The sequence below is a fragment of the Saccoglossus kowalevskii genome, chromosome 21 (genome assembly GCF_978046115.1).
Source record: "Saccoglossus kowalevskii chromosome 21, keSacKowa6.1, whole genome shotgun sequence".
In the NCBI taxonomy this organism is placed as follows: Eukaryota; Metazoa; Hemichordata; class Enteropneusta; family Harrimaniidae; genus Saccoglossus; species Saccoglossus kowalevskii.
This window is the reverse complement of record NC_140661.1, coordinates 27,649,242-27,672,808: the sequence shown is the minus strand read 5'-3', so window position 1 is coordinate 27,672,808 and position 23,567 is coordinate 27,649,242. Positions and strand designations below refer to the sequence as shown.

The following is a 23,567-nucleotide window of genomic DNA, read 5'->3' as shown; positions in this document are numbered from 1 at the left end:
ACATCCATCAATAGATCTGAGCTATTTGGTTGAACTACTGATTCATCATAAAAACACAATCCAACAGTAACGACACACCTGCTGCAACTTTTCCATATTTTGTATCAAATAAATGCTTCAGTTTTTACCGAATTACAATCACACAATCACATCTATTGATCATTAGATTCCACTTTTATTACATAAGTACCTTTACAAAGAGTTTTTGCAACAATGAAAAGTTATGTTCATTCTGTCCAAAATTAGCTAAAAAATTATAGAAAAATACAAAAAAAATGTCAAAATTGTGGCATTCAGGAAGTTAATGTGTAACATAATTCCCATTAATTCTATAATTTGCTGTCATAGTTTGTGGGTAATTATTTGGTTTTGAGAAAATTATTATGAAAAAATAGGGAATAGATAATTGTTGAGAAATGGAATGGTACAATACAGGTTCTTAACAGCTATTAATCGTTGCTGCTCAGTGCACTTGTAATTGTATTAAGGACATTTTACGCTCTAAACATCAGTTTCACTGGGAAAATAAAGTGGCAAAGAAATATGACTCACCATCGCTGCCAACACTAGCGAAGCAATCGTAACAGGGGTTGATCAGATACGTAGCCATTATATTAAATATCATTACACGTCAACATCTTAAGATATCCCGAACGAGCGGTGCCGCAACGTACTCAACGGAAAGGAGCAGGTTGGACCAGACACAACACATGTCTTAGCCAGTTCTTGTCAAACTCCGTCGATTACATCAGAGACACACATTGAATGATACAGCTGGGACGAAACCCGTTACAATCACTAATGCACCTAGTTGGTAGCGTAAGAACCGAATGCAAATGAATTCTACTCAATGTTTTTTACCATGTAAATGCATGACATGTTATTTTACTGCCAACGACATACGTGAGAGTTGTGTGTGATGGGGCTTACAGGAGACATACTCTCTAAGGGCATATAGTGACTCATAAGTATTCATCTTACGAACACAAGACTTGACCCTTGCATTTAAAAATAAATTATTATTTCTTATTTTCTTCATTCAAAGAAAAAAATTAAAAATTTGAATATTAAAAAAAAGCAGTAGACAAATCTTGCGTCAATCAAATGAATAATTATTAAGATAAGACAAATATTAATCAAAACAAAGATTTTAGATTTTTTTTAATTTTATACATCTATAATCTAAAACTTTCCACTTTGAACTATGAACTTAAAAATAGTATATAAACACACAATTTGGTATTTAATTAATTTTGACTAGCGCATGAAAATAATTCTTAACGATTGTAAAAATATAAATTAAAAATACCTAAACAGTTGGATGCAAATGCATGATTTTCAAGGGATTTACTTTCTTCATTTAGGATATGTGTGAAGAGTCAGCCAATTTACAGCCTCCACATTCATTTGTGACAGTCTGTAAAGGAAGAGAGTAGCAATGCTCCATGCCAATTATTTGTAAATCCCTTCATCTTATTCCCAATAAGTGTAAATATTCACCCAAATTGAAATGTTTATTACCAGCATGAATGAACAAAATGCCACACATAAATTAGAAAAAAATTTTTTAAAACATCTCACACTGAGCTATTGAGATATAAACATTTTTTTCTGAATTTAATTCCAATGCTTAGTCGTTTATCAAAAATCTATAGTCATTTATGTTCTCTAAATCCCTCAAGTTAGCTCTTCGAAGATTAGTAACCATTTGAACATGATCATTTTAGGTGCAATATTTGACACATTTTTAGAAGCAGAATTAACCAAACATTGCATTAATTGTAAACACGACCATTAATACCATATTTGCGCGTGTCAGAGCCATATCTCGAATACACGAGTCATATAAGTCAGTGTTTGTGTCACACTGTCTAGTGATGGAGCGCTTCTGTGATGTTAAAAAGATGTACATGGGTGAAGGCATTTTGTAGTCGTTAGTCATCTAAAATGAAATCTCTTGAAAACATAATCTATATTGATGGACGACTGCAGCTGAAAACTATATCGATGATTTGAACGGCCTTTATGTCACCCATTTACGTCATTAAAGCGTTTCGTCACTAAAGGATGTGATTTATAGAAAAGATACACATATAAACCAAAAATTGTGTCATTTATATTAGTCTACAGTGTAAAAGCTATTACCGGTAATAGAGCAAATACAGTATTAGTATTATCAACTATTTTTTTACCTAAAAATGTACATTTCTAATTTAGTATTAGTTTCTGAAATAACTAGTTATTGGTAACATTTATTACAGTTACATTAAGTAGCAAACGCAACAAGCATGACCAAAAAAGTTAATTTGGGGAGAAAATATACCATAAAGTAATTATGTAAGTAAATATGACATTCCATTATTGAACGCTACATAAATCATCCACAGTTCAATTATTTTGATGTATATCTTTTATTTTTTACCATGATTCATTGAAATTATAGAAATTGTACAAATGACTCCTGACGAATATATCAAAAAAATTGGTTATATACACAACATCGTTTGTCAATTTTAAACAGAGTGTATGGCACAATGACAAAGTTATTGAAAAATTATGTAGTGACAAGTTTCCGTTATTGCATCCAGACACCGATGGATTAACTTTTTTCACATGATGATTATCATTCCCCAGCTTTACATTACGACATACTAAAAAAAATATTAATTAATTAGAAATTTGGTTGCTGACTTATTAACATTAAAGCTGAATACTAGAGCAAGTGAGTGGTCATTTAAGAAAACAAATAAATCTCATTAAAATAAAAAGCAATCATGGTTCATTAACATAACAATAAATAAAATATAATTTACAATAATTAGTTGATAAAACAATTGCCAATTGATTTCAATAAAACTGGCATTCATCATAATACATGATATATCATTTGAGGAGAAGGTAAAATAAACCAAATAACAAACAAACAAACAATAATACATGACTTTTCTTTTTTTAATACAATTATTGATCTGATGTCGCCATGGAGACTATTCACCTGGACTGCATCTTATTCGTGATATTTGGAAAAAATAACTGCCACAGTAAATCAAAAGTGATTTTTAGTATTCTCTGATGGAATGAGTTAAAAAATGATGGTTACTATCTTGGCACCTAACATGAGTCACTTTGTAGATAGGATTCAACCATTGAAATAGAGGGAGGTCAGGAAGAAAAAGAAAAATAAAGCTATACATTTTTGATACTAATAGAAATTGTACTTAGAGTCTGCTATGTAGATGTACCCACTGCTGCCCTTTCAAATGTTATTTATATTTAGATGTTATTTATATTTAGATGTTTTTTTAGTTTTATTGTTGTTTTTCTGTTCAAATGTTATACTGTTTTTTGTGGTTTCGGGAGATTGCCATGTTTGACTGCTTATTTGAAAGACCGAAAAAAACAACTATGTTTTGGATTGCGGACCTTAATTGTATGTATGTTCAATATACCATTTTCCGTTCACTGCTAGAATCACGCGTTATGCGTGAAATCGAACGTAAAAACAGGACAAACAAAGGTCATAGCGTCGTAGTGGCGTCAAACATCACGAGGGATTCGACAAACACAAAAATATTTTGAACGGCATTTCCATGCTTAATGATGTGCTGTACACATTTGATGATAGACAATTTCGATTAAGTGAGGGTATTCGGAAGCAATATTCCTCTGTCAAAAATCGGCCGGTCGATGTGAGTTATGAAATAAAGAAATTTGAGTTCAAAATCAAATCGTTTGATTTTTGCCGCAGACGTTCGACGTGCGTCTTTCATGCATCTCGCAAGATCTCAAAGTTGAACAGAAAATCACCTATTCAATATGGCCCCAAGGCATTGTTTCCAGGAAAACAAGTTCGGGTTTCTTTGTTTTATTATTTGCCCTATGTCATTATTTGCTGGTACCTTTCACCGAACAAAACATCAATAATTTTGAGTGCTTTTAAATTTTGCTATTTTCACTACCTAGCGATATTCTAAATTTTAATTTTGTAAGATATTACAAGAACTGACTGGAGTAATTTAATTCAATGTAACTGACTACATCCGTTTGAGGTCATATTGAACTTGAATTACGACTTACCATAAATCAAGGTTGCTATCATTTCAATCAGTCAAAACAATTTGACATTCATACTTGACCAAGTTTGACAATACAGCTCATGGGAATAAATTGGAAAACATGAACGTTTTTTTTGTTTGCACTATTTAATCTTCATAAAAAGTAAGTACGAACGTAGGACTACAGCATAGATTTTAATGAAGTTTTTTCTTTGAAATTTAAATAATTTTACTTTAGAAATTGTTGTCTCAAAAGTATGTTTCCCAAGCCCATTCTTACATATCTATGATGTCATAGCTCTACTAATACTAGAAATTACATAATTAGAATTGTTAACAGTCAGTCAAACAAATCAGACAATGTACGGATATGTTAACACTTTGACAATGGGTACACATACATGTTATATGAAATCAACTACAAACTATTATATGAGAGTAAAGTCAAATTAATACACTTGTATTTGACCATCTGTCACCCTTTAAGCCTGTTCCCCTTTCTGATTTAGATGTTTAATCAGTTCGAGCCTGAGGATCATCCGTTTTTAATGAAAACAGCAGTTGTTGAGATTTTACTTTTAATTTCACAGGCATTTCTTTTTCACACTACATGGACAATATTTGACCTCAAGTTGACCTCTGGTTGACCCCTCTGACTTCTAGTTGTTCCCTCTCTATAATTCTTGCCCCCTCCCCACATTCAGACTACCCAGGTCATGTAATCATGGGTTCCAATGTTGCTTTTATTGTGTTCAATTTAAAATAACATCGTTTTTTTGTTTGTTTTTTTATTTTGTAAAAGTTTATATGGTAGTTATTGATATTGAAAAATTATGTTGATATACAACAGGCTTAATTATCATTCAAAACAGCCACTAGCAAATCATATGCAAATGAGTAATCAAAATAATTACTAATTCATTCATAAATGTTTATATTGTAATTATTGATATTGAAAAAATATGCAGATATACAACAGGCTTAATTATCATTCAAAACAGCCACTAGCAAATCATATGCAAATGAAGTCATTGCAATAATAATAATCACACACTAGGACACCAGACAGAGACAGACACAGACAAGGACCTGGACTGAGACGGACAGCGACATGGACAAGGTAAAAAATGGCACATTATTTTGATATTTAAAAGGAAAAAATGCATTAACAAATTATAGAGTTTCAAAGTATTTTATAATTCCCCCCCCCAAAAAAAAATTGCATTTATTGTTTTGTTTAGCAATGTTTTCTTCCAGATGAATAGTTTGTTTCACTTTTTCAATGAATAATTGAAAGTAACATTAAGTGCTTCCACAAGGCTCAACAATATACTTCATATTAATGCTAATGTTTTCGGAAGCAATATTTGTCTAGAATTGTTTAAAGCTACGCCAGAACTTCTTACTGTCCTCAAATTCCCACAACATGTCTTCCAAAACTTCTTTTTGCACACAGTTATTACATTTGTCATGACTAATTTTTTTGTTTCTGTGTAGGAAAGCATTTATGGCAAGAATACGATGTAGTATTTTATATTTAACCTATTTGTTAGATCACCTATGTACTTCACCCCAGGGTTTAACCAGTTGCAATAAAACACAAATTTTCGACCAATAAGCACATCTTTATTGTTCCATATAATGCGCACACCTGAATTAGGTTCTCTACGCATTTGAGATTTTCGGAAATCAATCTTGTAACAAAAAATGTTTTTATTAATGACTGGTGAAGCAATCGAATAATTACAATTAATGAGCAAATCCAGTCCTCCTAATTTATTGAAATAGTAGTTTGGAAAATGAGAACATGGTGCTTGTGATTTTAATATTCTATTTATCCACGATAATTTTAGGGCTTTATTCATCAGTGAAAGATCTATGCTGTTCACACCACCTTGTGAAAAATCACCAAGCATGGTGTTATTTTTAATATGGTGCCTTTTCCCTCGCCAGAAGAAATTGAATAGATATACAGTTACTTTCCTAATACCACCGACTGGTACTGATATGCGGACATATTGAACATGACATGACATGACATATTGAACATGACATGACATATTGAGCATGACATGACATATTGAGCATGACATGGCATGACATAAAACATGACATGACATATTGAACATGACATGACATATTGAGCATGACATGACATATCGAACATAACATGACATATTGAGCATGACATGACATATTGAGCATGACATGACATATTGAGCATGACATGACATATTGTGCATGACATGACACATTGAACATGACATGACATATTGAACATGACATGACATATTGAACATGACATGACATATTGAACATGACATGGCATATTGAACATGACATGACATATTGAGCATGACATGGCATATTGAACATATGACATATTGAGCATGACATGGCATATTGAACATATGACATATTGAGCATGACGTACCACTTTAACCCCTAAACCTATATACAATTTGAACTCACAATATACAAAAAGTGTATCAGTGATGACATTGAATGTATAAATTTAAACGAAACAGTCAAATTTGTATGGCTTTGTCTCCATGCAAAGTTATTATAGCCATTCATCAAGAACAAAATGAAATGCTATCATTTGTGTTCTCACGCTGTCTCTCGGCTATCACTGTTATCACAATGTCTTCTCTCACACATGTACCTTCTTATGAATTTGACAGTTGAAGTAATTCTGACAAGCATGGGAAACTGGTCTTTAATTCTCCATCTAACTACACACAACCAAACATCTTATTGTTTATGCAAAAACAATTTCCTAATAATAATTTTATGACTATAAATACCATCTGTGGCTACTCTATGATGAAAACATAAATCATGCCAGTGATTCAAAAAAGTTGTGATTCAACAATCCAGTGACAGCTAATCCTACGCCAACAGTTTTCAATGGCAATTTTGACTCAGTGCTTAAATGCAAATTAGTTCCATCTATTATGACTATACCGTACTCGACTGCCTTAGTGCCCAGGGGCCTCAACTAAGAAAAACATGATTTTTTAGGGGTGGGCGCTTACCCGCGCACCCCCCTCAAAAAAGAATACAAATGAAAAATTTGATTCGTCATGTGACAGATTACATCTTTGGGGGAAAATCAAATTACAAAATTAGTTGCGTCGTCATTGATTTTCACAATGAAGAAACAGAAATGATCACAAAAAATATGCACATTTTATTACAATACTAATTACGTACCACCAGAATTTATGAATTTAAAAACATTTGAGTCTGTTGGAACACAGTCAAAGCCAAAATTGTCATATTATCTCCACTGACGAAGGTGTTGGATCGTACGCAAACTCTCGATGAAAATCACTTTCCGCCATGATGCACTTGCAGATTTGACCTGCAGCAGCGTCCTTTGACCTCATGGGTCAAGTTGGTTATTAACCAATCAGAATGCTGTGTTGTACTGACGCAATTCTCCGGTAACGCAATGCAGAAGTGAATTATCGATGTCGAAGTACGATCTGTTGGAATTGATTTCAGCGAATAAACGACATGGTTTTTACAAAAACCTAGTAACTAGCCATTTTTAAGAGGTAAACTGAATATGGCATGAAATATTTACCGCATTTTACTTGTATTAACAGGTCATTGTCGAAGCGCAGTTTACGCACAGTTACCGTGTTCTACGCATTCATAAATGTAAATAAATAAATAAATAAATAAATATAAAAATACATGTATATACTAAATCTTTTGGTAAAAAAACTGACTGATTTTTTTACTATTTTACTAAAAAGTAATGAAAATATTTTCCCAATTGTTGCACCCCATTCTTTTACCCATTTACAAACACAGACTATCAAAAGTCAGCAATTATGCACCATTTTATTTGAATGACAGTCAACTTTTTCCAAAATCATTATTTCTATTTGGTCCAGAAATTAGCAAAGAAATCAAAATGTTCAGCAGCAAACTAGACAGGATGGGGCATGGCTTTTAAAGGGTCGCCCTAGTTGACTGATAAACTTCACTCAGCAGAACATGTGGGTACTTACCATAATAATATCTAACAATCCTAAGAATGCCCTTCAAAATAAATACTAAAACACCATTCCTCTTGACATATTGATGTCTGGCATACAGACTGAGATTAAACCTGATAACAGATGGTATCACAATCACATTAAAATAGATATCAATTTAGACAATCTTATTAAATCGGAGGTCAAGCTAAATAATTTTGTTTGTGATATAGCTGTTCATTTCAAGGTCACAAATAAGAAAACTGAGTACCATACTGTTAATTATTCATTGGGTTTTAATTTTGTTTATTTCCCTGACTGGAAAATTCGCTAAATTAAAACCCAGTGAATATGTAAGCATAGAACACATTATCTAAATACATGTAATAAAACCCACTGAATATACCTGAAATGCTTAATGAGTGAAATTTAAACCCAGTGAAAATTACCGGGTAGTCATTTGACAGTAGTATGACAAATATTTGCATTTGTGTTGGCTACAGAACCGCTAGAAACCTCCTTGTATTCAACCAAACCCACCCCAATAATGACGTACTAAATTATTTCCCTCCCCATTTTCTCAGTCAAGTTTTGTTTTTTTGTAATTTTCCACATAGCATATGGCTATGCTAATTTCAATTGAGGGTTAAACCAAATGAAGATTAAATCAAAGAAAGCTTAGAAAGAACTCCCATGTGCTGAGAGTATTGGAGACACGTTAAATATAATTCGAAATTACTTAGCTGAAAACTAATTATGCAAATCAGAAAATTAATATGACCAGATTTGAGTGTAAAACTAATGAGGTCTGCGCAATGTAACAGAAAATCTATGTCTCCAAGTTTAATTGAAATGTGATTAGAACCAAAAAATTATGAATTATTATGCTTATTAGGGAATTAATATGAACAGATTTTTACCCCAAACTAATTAGGTTTGTACATTGTCCTAGAGCATCTTTATACTAAGTTTCATTGAAATGGAATAATTAGTACCGTGAAAACTCCAAAATTTCGACCCCTCTAAAAATTCGATCGCCTATTTATTTGCCGGGTTTCGGTGTTTTATTTACCTCCAAATTTTCGATTCCACTAAAAATTGCCGACTCATTCTTATTCGAAAATTACGACCAGTTTTAGTTTTCCCACAAACGAAAAAAAAAACGATGTGAGCGTTCAAACGGGACCTTCCTCGAAGGCATGAATCCGGGTTTCTGATTGACTGAGAGATTTTTATTTTATTGGTAACGAAAATATATTCTAAATAAACGAAGTTTGAAATAAAAACGAACACAAAAATCTCGGCATGCTGCGTTTCTGAATTGTTGATTATTACTGTACTCAGTGGTGATTATAATAATGTACACAAAATAAATTTGTTGAATGGTTATGAAATGCAAATAAAAGTCAACTTAGTTTCATCGTAAGCGAATGATTCCGGTCTCGTATAAACGTTTGATGCTGTAGGATATCCGCCATGTTCTCTTAGGTCAAATAGGTCAAATCGCTAATTAACCAATCAAAAAGCTGGATGATGCCAACGTGTTCAAATTACCATAGCTTATTTAAATATGTTAATGTTATTGAACGCAATGCGGAAGAGATTGGTGTTGTAGTACGATGTTTTGGCTTGGATTTTGATGCGAAAACGGCATGATTTTTTTTAAATAAAAAAATTAGTTGTTTTTAAAAAATAAACTGGTCATCTGAAGAATAATTTAACATTGTTCACAGTGATAACAGCTCATTCTCGAAAGGAAGCTTACCCGCTCACGCTAGTCACGATAAAAATCATACACGTGTACTCTTGAATAGACAAACGTCAATGACTACGGTAAAACTTAGACTCTATTTTAGCCGGCAGGATTGATTGAAATGTCCGAAAAATGACGCCAAAATACACCTTAAAAGTCCCATTTTATTTTCTTAAATCCCATTTTATTTTTTAATCCAAGGGCGAATTTACGGCAGAATTTGGTCCCTCAAATAAGGGACACGTGAGCTTTGATTCTAACCGGATACATTGCACTGGGTCGGGGAGATCGTTTGCTAAACTTCCATGTATCTTTTGTCCAATGGGTACCTGTACTTCGAACATTCGCAAGTTTTTCTAGGTAGTGCGAGACAGCTTTGTCTTTTGACCTATTAGTTTTGTGCTGACCTCTTCTGCGCGTCTTGATGTTTTGTTTTGCTTGTCATAATACTCACTGATTGATGACTTTGTTTAGATTTTGAGTTACAACTCGGCCACGACCTTTGCTTTTACCGTGAAACATGAGGAAGTTTACGTCAATTGACGGACATTGCATTTTTTAAAAACTAATGAAGCACACTGTCTATCATCCCCATTTTTTCATTTGCTGATTTCTATTCTGAAAAATTCGACCGTCCGAAAATGCACCTTAATTTTGACTCTAAAAACACGTCACATATCTAACACCAATTATTTAAAACCGGTCGAAATCTTGGAGTTTTTACGGTACTTTAGATATCAGTGTGAAAGCTTAAAATTGGTTAATTATGCAAATTAGGTAATTAATATGTACAGATTTTAACCCGCAATTATTCAGGTCTGTCTATTGTCCTACAGCATCCATGTACATTCATTGATATGTGATGTATAGTACCTGAGATATCAGTGTGAAAGTTGGTTAATTATGCAAATTAGGTGATTAATATGCACAAATATTTACCGGAAACTAATTGGGTCTGCATAATTCTAGATTCATTGAAATGTGATGATTAGTACTTTAGATATCAGTAGAAAAGCTGAAAATTAATTATGCAAATTAGGTAATTAATATGCACAATTATTTACCCTAAAACTAATCAGGTCTCTGCATAGTCCTAAAGGATCTATGTACCAAGTTTCATTGAAATGCGATGATTAGTACTTGAGATACCCGTGGAAAAGCTGAAAATTAACTAATTATGCAAATTAGGTGATTAATATGCACAAATATTTATCGAAAACAATCAATCTCTGCATAGTCCTTGAGTATGTAAGTACCAAGTTTCATTGAAATGTAATGCTAACTACTTATATCAAATGCTGAAAATTAATTAATTATGCAAATTAGGTAATTAATATGTACTGATATTACCATAAAAACTATCAGGTCTGTGCAGTGTCGTATGACATCTATGTACCAAGTTTCATTGAAATGTGATGATTAGTACTTGAGATATCAGTGGAAAAACCGAAAATTGACTAATCATTATGCAAATTAGGTAATTAGTGTCCACGGATTATTACCAAAAACTAATCAAAACCTAGCATTAGTTCAGAGCATCTATGTACCAAGTTTCATCAAAATCCAATGAGTGGTTGTTTAGATATCAGTGGAACAGTCATGGAACCACTAAAAAATAGCTAATTATCATGCAAATTAGGTAATTAATATGCACGGATTTTTACCAAAAATTAATCAAATCTGCGCATATGTTCAGAGCATCTATGTACCAAGTTTCATCAAAATCCAATGAGTGGTTCTTTAGATATCAGTGGAACAGTCATAGAACAGCTAAAAATTAGCTAATTATCATGCAAATTAGGTAATTAATGAGCATGGATTTTTACCAAAACCTAATCAAATCTGCGCATTGGCCCGGAGCATCTATGCACCAAGTTTCATCAAAAACCGATGCATGGTTCTTGAGATAGCAGTGGAACAGTCGGACACACATACACACACACACACACATACACACATACACACATACACACATACACACATACACACATACACACACACATACACACACACATACAGACACACTAACTGCAAAGACTCCCATTTTGTGCTTCGCACATGGGAGTCAAAAATTGTAACAGGGTTTGACATATTGACGCAGGTACGGGTGGGACATCTGTGCATGGAACTACGGTTTTACAAGATGACTATAAAATTTACTACCTAATTAGCCAACTAGCATCCATTCTAGGCAGTTGAATCTGACAGACTCGACATCCTAGGTTAATAATCCCCCCCCAATTATCAAATGGTTGTTCCCTTACATGTACCCCCCCCCCCCCGGTAGGTCATGCTGTTTTTTATTTCATTCATTCACTCGTTTATTTATTTATTTATCTTTAGTGAAACAAGGAAAGAAAGAATATTAAACTGACATCTTTGCATCACTTTCAGTGAAGACCAGATTAAATGTAAAAATAAAATGTTGAGGTTAAAACCTCACATAACCAAATGTCAACAAAACACCACATTATGTATTAAATCCAATATACCCAAGGGATTCTTATCACCCATTATTTCTAATAGTCCATATAATATATTCTAAAATCATCAATTCACAGGGATTCTAATATTTAGATATTATACCTTTTAAAATGCTGTGAATTTTCCCGCAGAAATTTTAGTGGGACATTTTTGTGAATTTTTCTATAATTTAAAAAAAAAAAAAAACATAAGATAAGAAAAGAAAAGAAACATAATTTACATTGACTACAGGTCTTGATGGAATTATGCGGGTTTAAATTTTGTGGCAAAATGGAATTGAATTTTTGGTGAAGCAACATATTTGAATAATTTGCAGAAAATAATTACTTTATGTTTTATTAATACTGGAAATCAGAATGGAGTCGGTGGATATTAAATTTCAAAAACTGAGAGTTGCTCAATAGCAGAATATTATAACTACATAAACTACCTTTAAAGGGTGTGGTCATCATGGTCGTGTGCTTTCAATTGTGTTCACATTTTTCGTTAACAAAACACCAAATTTGGCCCACATGCATATACTGTAAAACACTTTGAAATAGCTACATGCCATTTTAGCTAATATGACTCAATGCATGAATTAACTGAATCTTAATTTATCTAAAGTGACAATAATCTTACCGTGAAAATATACTCTAATATATATTCTAATTAGCGACATCTTAATTTAAATAGAGAAATTGCGGATTAGCTAAAATAACGTGCTAGCTAAAAAGACTTGTTTTACAGTACATGTATATTGCTATATGAGACTAATATCATCTCAACCAACACTGCCCTTCAAAGTGAAACAAGACAAACATGTGAGCAATAAATAGACCCCACTCCATTCTCTAATATAACTTGGGTTACAATTTGCCTAAAATGAAACAGCTTAGCTGAATCAATTATTTCTACCAATTGTAAACAGGGAAGGTGGGGGCACATACCAAACATTCCACGATTAGGAATCAAAATAGCCATGACACAGTTCTGAAAGTGCACAGGAAAAATTGAAAGGAATTGATGTGATAAAGCTAGTTCCTCATTTGGTTCCAAAACCCAAGATTATTAATAAATTGTCTGATATTAGACATTTTTGAGATGAAACCATATAAATAAATAATATGACATATTTTACTTTTGTACTCAAATCCATCTTGCAACAGAAATTCCTTGTTGCTAACTACAATACTAAAGCAGACCCTGGTGAGTTAACAAAGTATAGTACCAAATCCAACCCTGTTGAGTTAACATGGTAAACAAGTTACATAACTTATTATAATTGCATTTTACTGTTTTTTTTGGTAAATTTTATTAACCATCCATGTCATGCAAATTAATAGTATTAATCGGACAGAACCTTAAAACGGGTGTGAAGTTTCTTCAAGGTGAAAAATGATTCGCCATGTCAACAATTCATAATTTTTCACAAATCATTAGAAGTCGTTTTGACAAAATATCAAAGAGAATGATTATACCATCATCTTATGATCGTTTGAGAGATTTACTCAAGGGTTATGACAGGTCACCGTGAAATGGGACAAGTGATCTTAAGATTCTCTGCTGTCACTTACTCAAATCGCTGATCGCTACTTTTGTAGAGTGTTTTCTTACATTTCTACATCTGTAAATACCACAATGTCTTAAAAAGAAGGCTTGTCTGGTGTGCTAAGTACATACTTAAAACTGTTACCCACAACAGAAAAACCAGAATTCGTTCTAAAGCAACACATCAATACGATAGAAAACAACTAACTGAGGTTTTCAACTTTCATTTGACATTTTTATACAAGTATACCAGTATATCTAAACAATGCATACAGGTCCTTGAGGAATGACTTGTACACAAACGGTAAACGCCCTCACCATGGCTACTATTTTCTCTCGTCAAAACAAAGCCTCCATCAAGGTCCCAGCCTAGATATTGAGGTCAAACTTAGAAGGTAATTACAGTATTTGCCCTATTAGTAGCACATACATTTAAATAAATAATATATAAATATGTCTATTGTTGAAATAAATTACATAACGTCCAGTATACAATAAATATGAATTTTTATTTATGTACATATCATGTATGCTAGTAACTGTTACAACCAATCATATACAGATCTAAGCTTTATTATTACATATTCGATGGTTAGCTTTTTGCAAGTTGATACAATAGAGAAAATACAGTTGGCGGGTTAACTTTTTATTTTTTGCGCGACACTTTTCACTTTGGCACGTAGATGTTTTGACTTGACAAGTTGTTTGACAGCTAGCAACAAAATTGGGCGACGCGCACTGTCGGCAGCGTCTTTTTTATGACGTTTTGAACACTTCGTCAAGCAGTATCATCTGGATTTATGCATAACCATGTCTTGTATTAATGGGGAATATTTAATATGGCTCTTGGAATAAACATGCCTTGCTATAGGCCACGAAAAGTCATGAGACGTCACCATTTACAAACACATTTGAGTAGGTCTTCTACATTGCTAGCTGTGAGTGGCTACCACAAAGTTACGTAATGTAATTCTTTATCAGGTGGTTCAATTTGAACAAAAAAACGAAACACTAGCGATAAAAGTCTCCATGGTCTGAAATGCGAAACGTTCAATCGTGAAGTTTTAAATATTATTTATAAATTAATGCAACCCTAATAAACTAACTATAACTAGAAGAGACTTGTGTAATATAAATAAACAAACCTCAGACTGTCGCGGTGCCACCCATTTGTAACGATGTCGTGTCGATAATTATAACTCGCAGCTAAAGATAATCATGCCTCAACATCTGGCAACAACAAACTTTGAAACACATATGCTGAAATACCCACAATGCATTACTTGTTACCATGGAAATGCTTGCCTAACCAATGACTAATAATTTTATGCACAACATAATTTGTAGATTTATCAAGACAAAGAATATTCAATCGTGACATACAGGTACGTAAAATTTGGTCCACATGAAATTTATGTATTTTCGAAAAACTTGCACTCTAAATTCTAGCCTAAATTCGTGGAAAAGAAAAAGAAATAGCAAAATCTATTCAATAAAAACATTGAAAACATCTCTCATGAAGAACCTCCAGAAAAACGCAAAATAAAACGACACATGTGAATGACAAAAATAAATCAATTACAGTTACCATGTAAATACCAGTGAAGCGCGACCAACGCAATCTGAATTACAAGTATCGAATTAAAATCTGCAATAATACTTTGCTACCAACACTCAAGAACAGTGCGAGCAGATTATTTGCTGTAGAGATGGAGAAGAGCTGAAAAAATCTGGTGATGCTTGTATCCTAGCAACAACATCATCACTACTGCAGCTAAGCGATAAATTTCAGCACTGCTAGCTGAGAAAGATGACTCGCAAGTCAAATCTGTCAATGAAATGATGTTGAACTTTTAAATTTTGTTCTTTTTATGCAATTGAGAGAATGGAGCCAAGTAGGTTAGGCTTCATTATACGCACAGACATCTTTCATTATGTTCATATTAGTGTAGAAAATTAAATAAGACCAATTTTCAGAACTGATCAAGGAAACAACGAATCAAACAGAACCGATATTCAGACAAATACAGTTACTTAGTCTCTAATCAACGACAGCTAACACGGCCTGACTCCTAAATCATATATAGGAAACCAATCTCAGCATATTGACAGCAATTCAGACTACGAGCAACAGCCAATATAATATTGCCATAGAAACAGGTCAATATTTTACACTTTTACAAATAAATTTATACAAGAGTGAAAGGTGTAAGCTTTTCTCTATCTGACTGTTTTTATAACTACACCTACTGTGCTATATATTTTATTACAATAAAAGGGAAAGGCATACACAGTGTAGTTTAAAAAGAAGCCATTTATAGGATACTATGATTGATTATCTCTTTTACCGACCATATTTAACTTTTATCGGTTTTAACAAACAGACTTGTACAAATATCCCTGAATGCTCTCATAAATCTTAGTATATTCCATATTTCTCGGAAAATTATACAAGAGAAAAAAAAAAGCACATGAATAAGGCAGCAGATACATTTGCATATCAAGAAGATCGGTAATTTGGTTTCATTTTTGATACGTCTCATTGAAAATAAACTACCCGGTAATGTCAGAGAGATTTATCAGAATTGTTAGATAGCGAATGTGTTGTTTTCTATAACGATTCATCAAAGTTTTTATATTGATAGTGAATCGTCATCAACATCCACTAAATTATGGGATATAAATGTATTTTGTTTCTCATTATAATTATTATCCAGTGAGTAAATTTAATGCCAGAACATCACCCCTTTTAAAAACTAAATCAATTGATTGAATGTCAAAGGTCAGAATGAACAATAAGGCCTAATAAAAAAAATAATGTGGTTTTTATAACATACTTTGCAAAAATAGAGTTGGTAGGTAGGGATTTTTTTGTTTTTCTTGGTTATGACTGTCTGTATTTCATTTTTTTTTTCTTGCATATAGAACTGTTTTTGCAATAATTTGGCATCATCAATCATGTTTAAAACTGTATATATTACCAAGTTTTCAATTTCAGTGAAATCTCATTGAAAGGCTAGCACAATTTTGTGACTTTTCAAATATGGCTAAAAGTTCATGGTCAGGCACAAAAAAAAAGGTAAGTTGGGTTTTAGGAATCATGCATTTTCTTTTTTTTTGGACTAATGAATATTTATGCACAGACAGAGAGAGGGGGATGTACATGAAGCATGACGACTAGGAGTGGAACATACCAACACACTAAAGAGAATATTATCACATACATTTCACATTGCACACTACTGGTGTTTGTCTACAAAGAACAGCTGCTTGTACTTGCTGATACCCAGATAAGAGTAGGGTTGTGTCATGTCACAAATGAACCGTGCTTGTTCTGGTCTTGTTACAAAAATGTTAGGTATTGTGTTAATACAGAGCAATGCTCCAAAACAATCACTAACTTATAACACTAACAGCTCCACAATTTTAATTCCAAAATTTTAATTACAGTATTTTTAATTTTTCTCATTGCAATATTTGATCTTTATACTAAGAAAATATGTAAAATTTTAATATTAGAACTTTTTGCTTGACTGATAAAGCCATGGATGACTATTTAATTGAATTCCACAAATATTGTTTGGCCATAACAATAGAAGTGAAATCAAATTATATAAATTATTATAATAATTACTTCATAGAATATAATATTATTCAACCATATTTCAAGTTAAAATGAGAAAAAAAAATTATCAGGGTTTACGGTGTCACAATATCACAGCAGGATCTCAAGTTTTCATAAATCAGTGCAAGAAAGATTACGATTTTCACACTGTAATGTAGCTTCGTCATCACAGTACTTCCCTTTCCAGAGAAATCTTTAGAGCAAAATATCGTCACTGATGATTTGCAGTTGTATTTACTTTGACAGAGCCGCATTCGTTGGCTGCCTGTGATCTCACAGGTACTGAGTACGGAAAACACTCCCTGTTCAGAGTTACCATTAACATGCCAGGAATTTTTACGACAATTTCCGTCAAAAAAGACAAAAACAAAACGCGGTTAAATTCCGGTACTAAATCTCCGAACTTTATAAGACGAAAGGTAAACAACCACCCTCGCCTCTGGGGACGGCCATGTTGCCGCAATGAATGAGCTGTTACGTAATACGTGACACCCAGGCTCTCCAGGCGCCGAAGCCAATTATTCACACCTCCACGTCTATTGTGCGGAGCTCATCGTACCGGGGTAGGCTGTTCACACCTGATAGTAAGAGCGGGTAAGCTTCCAGACTCAATCACCGGATCTGTTTTTTACCTTTTCCCACGATGATCAACCACAAAAATATCCGAGGACATTAATCGGCGATCCAGGGAGTAAACAAAGCCCTGCGTGACAATAATTACGTTTCACGGAAATAATATTATTAGTGATCAAAGGAAGCGCTTTTACAGTCCCCAAAAATAAAACGATTCGCCAGTTTTCAGTGGTAATCATTTCAACGACTTGCGCTGGTGATCGAACCCCACGTTGAGAAAGACAACGTAAAACCCCGGCGTAAAACACTAAGACTGCGGGGGGAACTACGCACATGTATACACCTAACACACCGATTTACAGGGCAAATATTTGAAAATTTGATCGGATAGAAAATGAAATTCATTCAAACAGTGTGGCAAATGGAGGTCGATCACTTTATCAAGATCGATCAGTCGGTTTCTCTGATGCGTTCAACAGGATCGCTTGAAAATCGACTGAATTTAGAAAGATAGTCAATTGTGTATCTTACCATAGGCTGAGCTTAACACCGATCTTTTTCTTGAGTAAAGAAAATGCTCAACAAAGTCCTCACAACTTGTACATTCCAACGACTGCCGACAAGCAAATCAAATGAACTTCAAACAGTTTACAAACAAGGTCAAATCGTTAATTTATGCTGACGTACTGGGGTCATTGCGTCTATACACAACTTTGGTAGAGGGCGCTCTTCATCCAACGCAATTTGTATCCTCTGAATTTGTCCCAAAATGGTCACCATTGTGGGGATAATATAAAATATGATTACTATACAAACGAGTTTGGGATCCCATTTATGCTACTCTACAAAAGAATAAAGCTGCTATTAAACCTAAACCAGGTCATCGAATTTTAATTTTTACGCGAATTTATGATTAACATCGTTGTTCACAAAATCAAGATAAGAAAAACATATTACAGATATTTCTCACAAAAAACAGTAAAATATCAATTTGGCTTTTGAGCAGTTTATCATTGGTTGTTACAAAGTAATCTCCCCATATCTCAAATTTCATAGTAGTATTAAAGGCAGTTATGGCGTCATGAATCATTGGGAAATGCGTTTTTTAGATTTTTTTAGAAATAGTGCTCTAATATGAATTCATGTGAAAATAATTCCAAAAATGTTATTATTATTATTTCGCCCTAATTAATACGTCCAAAAAATTCACGAAAACGATTTGCTAAGAGACTTAGTTACGGATAAAGTGAAACTTTCAGGAAATTGGCGGGCAGCACTTCCATGAGAAGTCGGCTGTTGAAAACCGAAACAGATTATTATATTCTGTGTCAAGGATGAAGAAAATTTTTAAAAAAAATGGAAAAACTATATATTTCGGAGAAATGTATAGAAATGATTAGATGAATTGTTGATTTCACCAACGTTCCCTACTGACCATTTGTATGTGACATTATTACATGTTAGGTACAGGAAGCTGTATACTTACACTTCTTGTTGTCTCAAGTCGAAAATGAAAAACAACCAATAAAAATGGAGAAGTGATTATTCCATTATTTCCCATTTTTACTATTTTCAAGGATTTTTTTTCAATTTACTTATTTTTTTGTTCAAAAAAACAACAACAAACAATGTTGAAAATGCTCAAATGTGACCATTGATATCTTGGAAACGGTGTTCGAAATACCAAACGTGCAAAACGTGCTACAGTCACGGGCGTACCCCAACAGTTTACGGAAAGCATTATTATAACTGACCCGAAGGGAATTAACGATAGATTTTCTATACATACACCATAATTGGCAGCAATACAAACTAGAACAGAATGTTTTAAATAGCAAAAGTTTGACTTCGTTGCTGCAGTTCTTAAATTTACGTAGCATAATGTTTGCCCTCACACAGAATAAACGTTTCTGACAATCAATGTCCGCATCGTCTTTCAGGTCACGAGCTATTTTATGTCCTAGATAATTAAACTGGTCAACAAAGTCAACATTATTATTTTTGACAATGCTCCCTAGTCGTAAGAGGTACACAGGGAGGTAGAATTGTGCCTGTCTGGTAGAGTAGGACATACTGACACCTTATCACATTGTGACGAAAATCTCCCAACATAGTCAAGAAAACTGTCTGACATTATAACATGTGGATATGCAAAGCTTACCATTTTAATATTGAATATCAAAAAACATATCAGACAAGAAATGCAAATATAAAAATAATCCGTGAGTTATGATTAGAAACACTCACTCGAAAATGTGGGTTTACAGAAACAAACTCATTGTTAGAGTACTAGTAAATTGCACGTGGGCGCCAGCTTATATATATATACAAGGTGCACTGTCAAATAAGGTAATTTTTATTTACATATTCTCTAAACGAGTGTGCTCTTCCAGTCTTCATTGCCGAAATGCACCTACATTCAGCGGTTGCAGTTGAAAATCATTGACATTAATAAAACGCGTTATATACGCACCATAAGTTAGTCGCTATTTGGGTGGGAATGGCGCTTATAAAGCAATAATATAAAGCACCTGGGTCTCATTATAAGTTCAATCTCTGAAGTAAAATCAAGGAAATCCACTGACTTTTGACTCAGCAGTTTAATTTATTTCATTTCCTTTATTTTCTCCTTCTGTTTTCCTTTTTCTTAATATTGTAACATTTGATGCTGACTCGCGTACCACTCTCGTTCTCCTTTTATGGTGTTCACCATAAGATGACAGTTGAGCGCCCTCACAGTTAAACAACAAATAATATCTCTGTTTTTATAACTGCTTCAAATCCACGAACACCTAAAACAGTGAGCGCTCTCAAGATTCACAGGATTTTGTCAAATATTCTGCCTGAATGTTTATTTCTTTGATATACCACACTTTTCGAATTGTATTCAGGTACTTTCGATATGCAAACGAGTGTTGTTAATTTCCATTAGTTGAAAGTTTTCCTTTGCCAGAGAAGCACCGATACCGAGGAGTTTTTTACAAGATCTCTACTGCTTTCGAATTTGGTCGTTAGGGTAACTGTCCAGAAACTTCTAGGGGTGTTGATTCTCTATTTTAAAACCACGATAGTGCCCGTGATTATCCTTGCCAGAGCTCCTTGCCTCGAGAACACCGAAAGTATATATTAGTAGAATCGAACTGTGCATGGGAGATTGCTTGTAACATTCTTCTAACTTAATCTACTGAATACTATTTACCTCAGTTGCCGCTCGATGACTTTGGTGATCGAAGAATACCGGGTTAAAGTCAAGGGTTTTGCCACTAGCTAGTCAGTTTCTTTTAAAATTGAGCCGAAGTTGCAATATAATACCAACCGCACACTTTACGATCTAACCGACAAGAGCGTATGTTGAAAATTTGTAGTCAACGACCGGTCGCCCAGGCGACGACTAGATAATATATTCGTCTATATTTATCACGTGTCATTTAATTTGTATACTGAAAAACATGGCGGAAACGACGTTGTCATCGGAGAAAGATGAACGATTGTATAAGGTATATCAGATTGAAAGATAAATATCTAGACCTATATTCCTGTCATTACTGTATTTGTGTTCTCAATATCAGGTCTAATTCTGGTTATGGAGAAGGCCATTTGAAATCATTAAGTTTTGAGGAATGAAACACGCACAAACAACTACTAGTTGAAATACAATACAAGCCTATATTTCATCTCGAGATAGAACGTTAAAAACGGACAAAAATGTATGTGCTGTCACATGTCACTACAAAGTACGCATGCGTAAGTAGCCAACAAATCGTTTTCAGTCGTGACAAATGCGTGTACGGTCGAAAGCGTCCCACTGAAAAATAGAATATATATGTGATAGAATAGTCGCAGCAAAATCTGTAGTTGGGCTTAACTTTCAGACCAAAGATAGATGTCGTCATGGGAGCCAGTCCGAAAGAAGGATTACTGAAACTCCGCAGGGTGTTCTGACCTTAGTCCGCGCTTTTGGTTAAAACAGACTAGCAGTATTTTCCTTTTAAACCATGTGATTATTTTTTATTCTTTCAAATTCCACTTTCAATTGTAAAGTGTGTTATTAAAATTTCAAAAGTTGTTTTCAATCTTGATACTAGAAGACTTCCTGCAGTGCGCGTTCAAGAATTTATAAATAATATTAACATTTAAGTGAATAATAATTTGTATTATTACCGTACACTGAAGCCCAAACGGTAATCTCTCCCAATGCCCGAATAAAGATAACGTAGGTTGAGAGCATGTCAGTCCCGGGGTGCACAATGAACTCATGCAACACCCTTATTTAAGTTGCTTGTACTATTAATCTGTCTTCGTTATCCATTGTAATCTTAATCCAGTAAGTGCATTTGCTGTGAGTCGTTCGACATTACACCTTATGAATAGTGGCAAAAAATGCATACCGACTTTTTGTTTCTGAAGTGTTACATAATTATTCAGTCACACACAAGTCTTTTCGGGTCTTTTGTCTTGTTCGAAATATTATTTTAGATGAAAATCTCAAAAATGCAGATTTAAAGCGTTTGTTTATAATTTATTATTTACTATTTATTTCAGACTAATAAGTCCATATCCACACATACACACAAAAAATAATAAAAATAATAATAGTAAATAAATACTAGAAAGAACAAGAAATATAAACAAGAAATGATAGTTCGCTTGCTATTACATAATTGCACATAGCATCTCAGTTCAGCATTTCATTCCAACGTTGCAACAAGGCTGACTTCCATCTCAAATCACTGTTCCATAAACTAGTCAATATACTGTTGTTGGACGAGCATGCACGCTCTCTAAATTTATATACAATATTCCTGTAAGTTTCATAAAATGATTTGACACGGTTAGCAACAAACATGGATCTGGCACTGTGGTCATATGGATAGTCAAAAAGTCTACGGAATAGGTTGTTATAAGAAACCTTCAAAGAATTAAGGGTCGCTTTGTTAAAAAAGCACCACAACTGTGAACAATAAATATCATAACAATACGTTTTGAACAAGATACATTTAACATCATAGCTGCATTTAACGAATTTCCTAAGAAGTAGGTTTGCTCTCACACAAAACAAGCGACGTTGGTGGTCAATGTCTGCATTATCCTTCATGTCACACGTAACCCTATGACCCAGATACGTAATCTGCGAGACAAATTCTATGTTCTGGCCCATCAGTCTAATCTGTGGCAGAATGTTCAGTTTAACCTTGGATGGAAAGTACATACACTTCGTTTTCAACACGTTATAGAGCATATCATGATCAGTAGCAAACAATTCACATTTATTTATTTATTTATTTATTTATTTATTTATTTATTTATTTATTTATTTATTTATTTATTTATTTATTTATTTATTTATTTATTGTCAAATAAGATATTTAACTATCTATGACGTTTGTATAGACGAAATGAGCGAAACTAGTCACACAAATGATAGAAATAGAGTAAAACATGAGAAAAGAAGCGCAATCTGAGTAACAAAGAAAAACAGATGCCCCCCGAATATTTAGATGGCACTTTCCTTGGCAAAAATGATGATAGTTATTTTCGTATGGATCCATCGATCG

At 33.5% G+C, this 23,567-nt stretch overlaps 1 protein-coding gene across 1 annotated transcript in view; it reads right to left on the bottom strand.

Annotated features, from left to right (window-relative positions):
* The window catches only part of LOC102808122 (protein TANC2-like), a 100,675-nt gene extending 82,001 nt beyond the window's left edge, over positions 1 to 18,674 (bottom strand). The window contains exon 1 of the mRNA XM_085495252.1: positions 18,544 to 18,674. The gene's annotated coding sequence lies outside the window, so the exon portion shown is untranslated. The remainder of the gene's footprint in view (positions 1 to 18,543) is intronic.
* Positions 18,675 to 23,567: the final 4,893 nt, after the last annotated feature.